We start from the raw sequence: 6000 nt of genomic DNA on the forward strand, positions 1-6000 counted from the left end.
GGAGGGTGATCCGGAGGTAGGAGAATTTTGCATTTTTCAAACATCTGAAAAAACTGTTTACTGCAATCTATAGCCATAATCATTATGCTTAATAATTCTATGTAAAAAATATGTACATTTTTCTGCATATCTAAGCATACCTCTTAGATATGCTGTATGTATCCTCCTGACTGGTGGTTCTTTTTTTAAAGAAACTAAATATGCTTCTCTGCATCTCTGCTCAAATCTAGGTAAATAACTAAAGGAATGTCAGTCTTATCCAGTACATTTTGTTATTGCTTGCTTTTCTAAAGTCTACCAACCATGCCAGCAGGCATGCCAGCTAAGATAGACAAGCTAGCTACTCTAACTTGATTGATAGTGTGAAATGGCTTCTTGATTGATAGCGTGAAACTACTGAACAAAATATAAACGCAACATGCAATATTTTTTTTGTTTTTTACTGAGTTACAGTTCATATAAGGAAATCATTCAATTCAAATACATTCAGGAGCGTAGTTGTGAGGTCGGTTGGATGTAGTGCCAAATTCTCAAAAATTATGTTGGAGGTGGGTTATGGTAGAGAAATTAACATTAAATTATTTGGCAACAGCTCTGGGGGACATTTCTGCAGTCAGCATGCCAATTGTACACTCGCTCAAAACTTGAGACATCTGTGGCATTGTGTCATATGAAAAAACTTCACATTTTAGAGTGTCCTTTTATTGTCCCCAGAGCAAGGTATACCTGTGTAATGATCATGCTGTTTAATCAGCTTCTTGATATGCCACACCTGTCAAGTGGATAGATTATCATGGCAAATGAGAAATGCTCACCAACAGGGATGTAAAACAAATTTGTGCACAACATTTGAGAGAAATTTGCTTTTTGTGTGTATGGAACATTTTGGGATATTTTATTTCAGCTCATGAAACATGGGACCAACACTTTACGTTACTATATTTTTGTTCAGTATAGTTATGAGGTTGGGAGATTGGAAACCTACTTGAGCTAGCTAAAGCCAACTTCATAAAATTGCTAGGTGGCTAGTAGAATTAAAGAGAAATAACAACAACAAAATGTTAAGAAAAATGTCTATATTTTTTAGGACAAATCTGAGGGTGCATGTGTCCCTCTGTCCCCTATGGGCATGATGCCGCTGTGCTTGTGTATGTGTGTGAATGAGTGGGGGGTTGTTGTTTGCTTTAATTCCACATTTAAAACAATGCCAAAAGCAACTCTGACTGTCAGACCCAGTTAGCATCTGGGAATGTTTGATATGCTCAGAATTATTCAAGAGGCAAAAGGTTTCACTCTTCACTGATCTGCAGACGCTAAACCCGATTAGGTGTAGCTGGAGAGCCTGGATGTGTTGTTCCAGGTACAGTATGAACGTTTCCTTCTTTCCATGGCGATGCTCCATTTATCTCGGCCACGCTTCTGGCTTTTGCTCTGAAATCCAGGAACCAGGTGTGAATCATTACTATTGAAACAAGTATATGACCTTAAATGCAAACACTTGCTTGAACAAAAGTCTCTACTTTAAAAATCACTTATTTCCTGGGAAATATCATACAGTATTTGGACTGCAACTGGATCATTTTTTTGCATAATGATAATTAACTATAATGGACTGCATGTTTTTTTTATCCTCTAGTCACAAGTATTTTACTTTGGAAGTCTTCAGATATTAACTGTGCTTAGTGCAACCAGAAATCTGTAATTTGGTGTCGTTTTCTTACTATAAGCGTAAAAATGTGACTACTGAAGTACACAAAGTACACCACCAAAAAAAATCGAACCTTAATTGTTTGTTTGAAAATCACTTTGAGCTGGTGTCTTATCTTCCAATTCCAAATGCAAGAGCCATTATGTACTTGGTACTCAAACAATCAGGATGCACCCAGGACGAAGACAAAACCTAGGGAGAAGTACCTTAGTGATGAGCTCAGGTGTAAAACAAAGTAAAGATGACATACGGTACCCATGTGGCCATTGAGTAGGGTGCATTGTATAGGCCAAATGTCACAGCTTGCCACACACCTTTCCTGTTGTAAAGCGTGAGGTTTGGACCGGCCAGCTAGCACAGTGGAGGTTTGTATGGAAGTACTCTAGAGCATTTGTTTGAGAGACGAACAGCTGCTCCCTGTGGTAAAGCTGTTTCTCTGCTCCCAGTTTTGGCAGGGACTCCATATCTCTCTCTCCCAAGTGCAGTTTATATCAGCAGCGAGCAGGCGTCTTCATGCATGAGGGCCCATCCAGCAGCATACTACACAATGAGTGCCATTCAGTTTGAGGGAAACCCTGTTTATAGCACTCCCCAAGGCGAACAATCACAGCCCATTGTTAGATATCTCAGGTAAAGAAAGCACTCAGTCCACTAGAAGGAATCGTTTGGCTTGCTCTTTCCAGGAATATGCATGAATACAAAACATTAAGAGAAGAAATTATGTTCATATCTGAAGACACTTTCAAGTTGGATTTCTTCTGTTGTCCATCACTTAATTTAATTTGCCTATGCTTACGCAAGTGACATTTGCTGGATAAAACATGCTTCCGAAATGAGTAATTGATGAAGTATTGATTGGTTAATAGGTCTACATTGTTTGAATCGAAAATGGTGAATCGTCATAACAGTACCTCTTGCTTTTCCCAATCGATCACAGATGCCACAATATATTACCATAATTGACATACAGTATAGCTTGTTCCACTTCAAGTTGAACTGACCATTAACCAGAGGCTCAGGAGCTCCCTTTTCCTCATGTTGGTGCCCTTATAATACCTGGTCAAATCTCTCACACTCACCTCTCACCCTACTCACTTCACAGACTCTCGCCAGACTGTATAATAGAGTAATAATTGTCATGATTGTGACAGGACATTTTCCCTGCCAAACTGTTTGAGGAAGAACTGAAGCAAGATAACGTAAAGGGAAAAATATAGAGGGGCCTGAGAGCCGAGCGAGGACATAACAAAATCTCTCCTCATGCAGACCTGTTCCAAAGGTTACACAAATTTCAATTACACCAATGGAGGATTTGCAAATGAGCCTTAATAATCTGGATGTCGCAGATGTTAATTATAGCAAACAATCGTGCGAAATTGGATTCATCATCAGCCACAGCAGATGAACTGTTTTCTGTGTTGTAGACATTGTGATGGATGGGTTGCAGACACCAGCTGAATGTTAAACTCTTACTTACGGGGGTTTGCCCTCATATGGATTCAACTCAGACTGTGGTGCGTTTGCTCAAAGCCCCACTGGGAAATTGTCTCCCAGGGAACTGAAAGGAGAATGTGTTTGTCCTGTCAATAACCTATCCTTCAATCCATTTGATTTTGTTTTAATTATTGATGAGGTGAGCCAGAGAAGCAATGATATGGCCAACAAATGGATTCCAACTGACAGTGGGTTATGCTAGCTCCTCTCCATGGGACATCCACTACATGACTAAAAGTATGTGGGCACCTGCTCGTCAAACATCTCATTCCAAAATCATGGGCATTAATATGGAGTTGGTCCCCCCCCCTTTGCTGCTATAACAACCTCCACTCTTCTGGGAAGGCTTTCCACTGGATGTTGGAACATTGCTGCGGGGACTTGCTTCCATTCAGCCACAAGAGCATTATTGAGGTCGGTCACTGATGTTGGGCGATTAGGCCTGGCTCGCAGTCGGCGTTCCAATTAATCTCAAAAGTGTTCGATGGGGTTGAGGTCAGGGCTCTGCGCAAGCCAGTCAAGTTATTTTGCACCGATCTCAAAAAAATGTTTCTGTATAGACCTCTTATGGGGCACAGGGGCATTGTCATGCTGAAACAGGAAAGGGCCTTCCCCAAACTGTTGCCACAAAGTTGGAAACACAGAATAGTCTAGAATTTCATTGTATGCTGTAGCGTTAAAGTTTCCCTTCACTGGAACTAAGGGACCTAGCCCAACCCATGAACATCAGCCCCAGACCTCCTTCACCAAACTTTGCAGTTGGCACTATGCATTGGGGCAGGTAGTGTTCTCCTGGCATCCTCCAAACCCAGATTCGTCCGTCGGACTGCCAAATGGTGAAGCGTGATTCATCACTACAGAGAACATGTTTCCACTGTTCCAGAGTCCAATGGAGGCAAACTTTCCACCACTCCAGCCGACGCTTGGCATTGCGCATGGTAATCGTAGGCTTGTGTGCGGCTGCTTGTCCATGGAAACCCATTTCATGAAGCTCCCGACTAACAGTTATTGTGCTGAAGTTGCTTCCAGAGGAAGTTTGGAACTCAGTAGAGTGTGTTGCAACCAAAGACAGCTATTTGTTTTGCCCTACACGCTTCAGCACTCGGTGGTCCCGTTCTGTGAACCACTTCACAATAACAGTACTTACAGTTGACCAGGGCAGCTCTAGCAGGGCAGAAATTTGACGAACTGACTTGTTGGAAAGGTGGCATCCTATGACGGTGCCACTTTGAAAGTCACTGGGCACTTCAGTAATGGCATTCTACTGCCAATGTTTCTCTATGGAGATTGCATGGCTTTGTGCTCAATTTTATACACCCGTCAGCAACAGGTGTGGCTGAAATATTAGAATCCACTAATTTGACAGGGTGTCCACATACTTTTATATATATATTATACCATAATACAGATCAACTGAAAACTAGGCTCAAGCAGGGACATAAAGCAGGGGCATAAATGCTCAAAATATTTCATTTGAATCAAACTTTTGAAGTTGTCAAAAAGATAATAATAATCGCCACACCAACCACGACTTATAGCAGGTGGTCTTTATATTTCTACTGTACATGAGTTTTCATGCTTTTAAAACCACGGAACCGTTAGAGGATCAAGCTTTGGTCCTCTGGGTCGTGTAAATGCAAGTGTGGCGAGTAATTTCATCCAGTGAGCCATTCGCACGATGACCAGTGTGTCAATCACGATGGTCTCTCAGCTGCTCCTTGACAATGTTTTCCACTATGTCATAGGGCAGCCAGTGTGTCAGTTCAATCATCTTGGGCAATCTGCTGAGATAGGCTTCTTTTTTTGTAAAGCCCATAAAGCAATTAGTTTATTTTCAAGTCTTGCCTATTAAAGATTTCTAATAACATATTAGTTTCTCTGCTCCAAATAATTTCCAAAAGTCAGTTGATCTGTGTGTGCATGTTCCTTATAGCTTGCTACTACTATGTCTCAGCTGCCAACATATAACAGATGAATCCCTGGCTGTGACCCCACTCTCTGAGGGTGTCTCAGAGGGAGTGGGATATTCAAAAAATACATTTCCATTTCACACCACACACTTGTACAGGTTACACACTTAAACATCTTTGAAACAGGACAAATATAAGAATACCCCATTTGACCTTATTGTTGATGTATTTAATGATTTTGTGTTTCTATTATTTTCCAGACTGGTCTGAGAGGGAAACTGCAGACCTTTCCTGGGAAAATGGTAAACACTGCCATATGTGATGAAGAAACTGGAATGCAAGACAAGGAAGGTACAGAGGAGTCCATTCTGGCCATGCTTGGGATCATCGGCACCATTCTCAACCTGGTAGTCATCATCTTTGTCTACATCTACACCACGCTGTGACTGTGATAAAAATACATTCCTATCGTTTGCATTGAACAGCACAGCAGACCTACTGGCTGCAGCCATGTTATTTGGCTGGGAGTTGGATCTGTGCCGAGGCGGTGCCATGTTGTCGATCGACATTCCCAACGTTCAAAGGCATCTAAGACTGTGTGATTACCGCGACGCTTGTAACCTACGGCAGCGTCACCGAGCGGTGTTGAGACTATGTCTATGGGAGACTGGACCATTCCTATGGGGCCTTTGTCCCGGGCCGTCAGTATCATCCCAAGTCTCTGATACTACTTTGACCTTTTAACCTGTAAATATGCATGAGGCTAGCGCGAGCCACTTGGTAAGTCAGCTCTCGAGATCCAGCTTTCTTACACAGGTGCCAAGACAAGGAGAAAGTCTTTAAAAAAGGCCTGATAAACATTTTGATATTAAAAAGGGAAAAGCATGA

This window comes from Oncorhynchus tshawytscha, linkage group LG11, assembly GCF_018296145.1.
Source record: "Oncorhynchus tshawytscha isolate Ot180627B linkage group LG11, Otsh_v2.0, whole genome shotgun sequence".
Taxonomy (NCBI): Eukaryota; Metazoa; Chordata; class Actinopteri; order Salmoniformes; family Salmonidae; genus Oncorhynchus; species Oncorhynchus tshawytscha.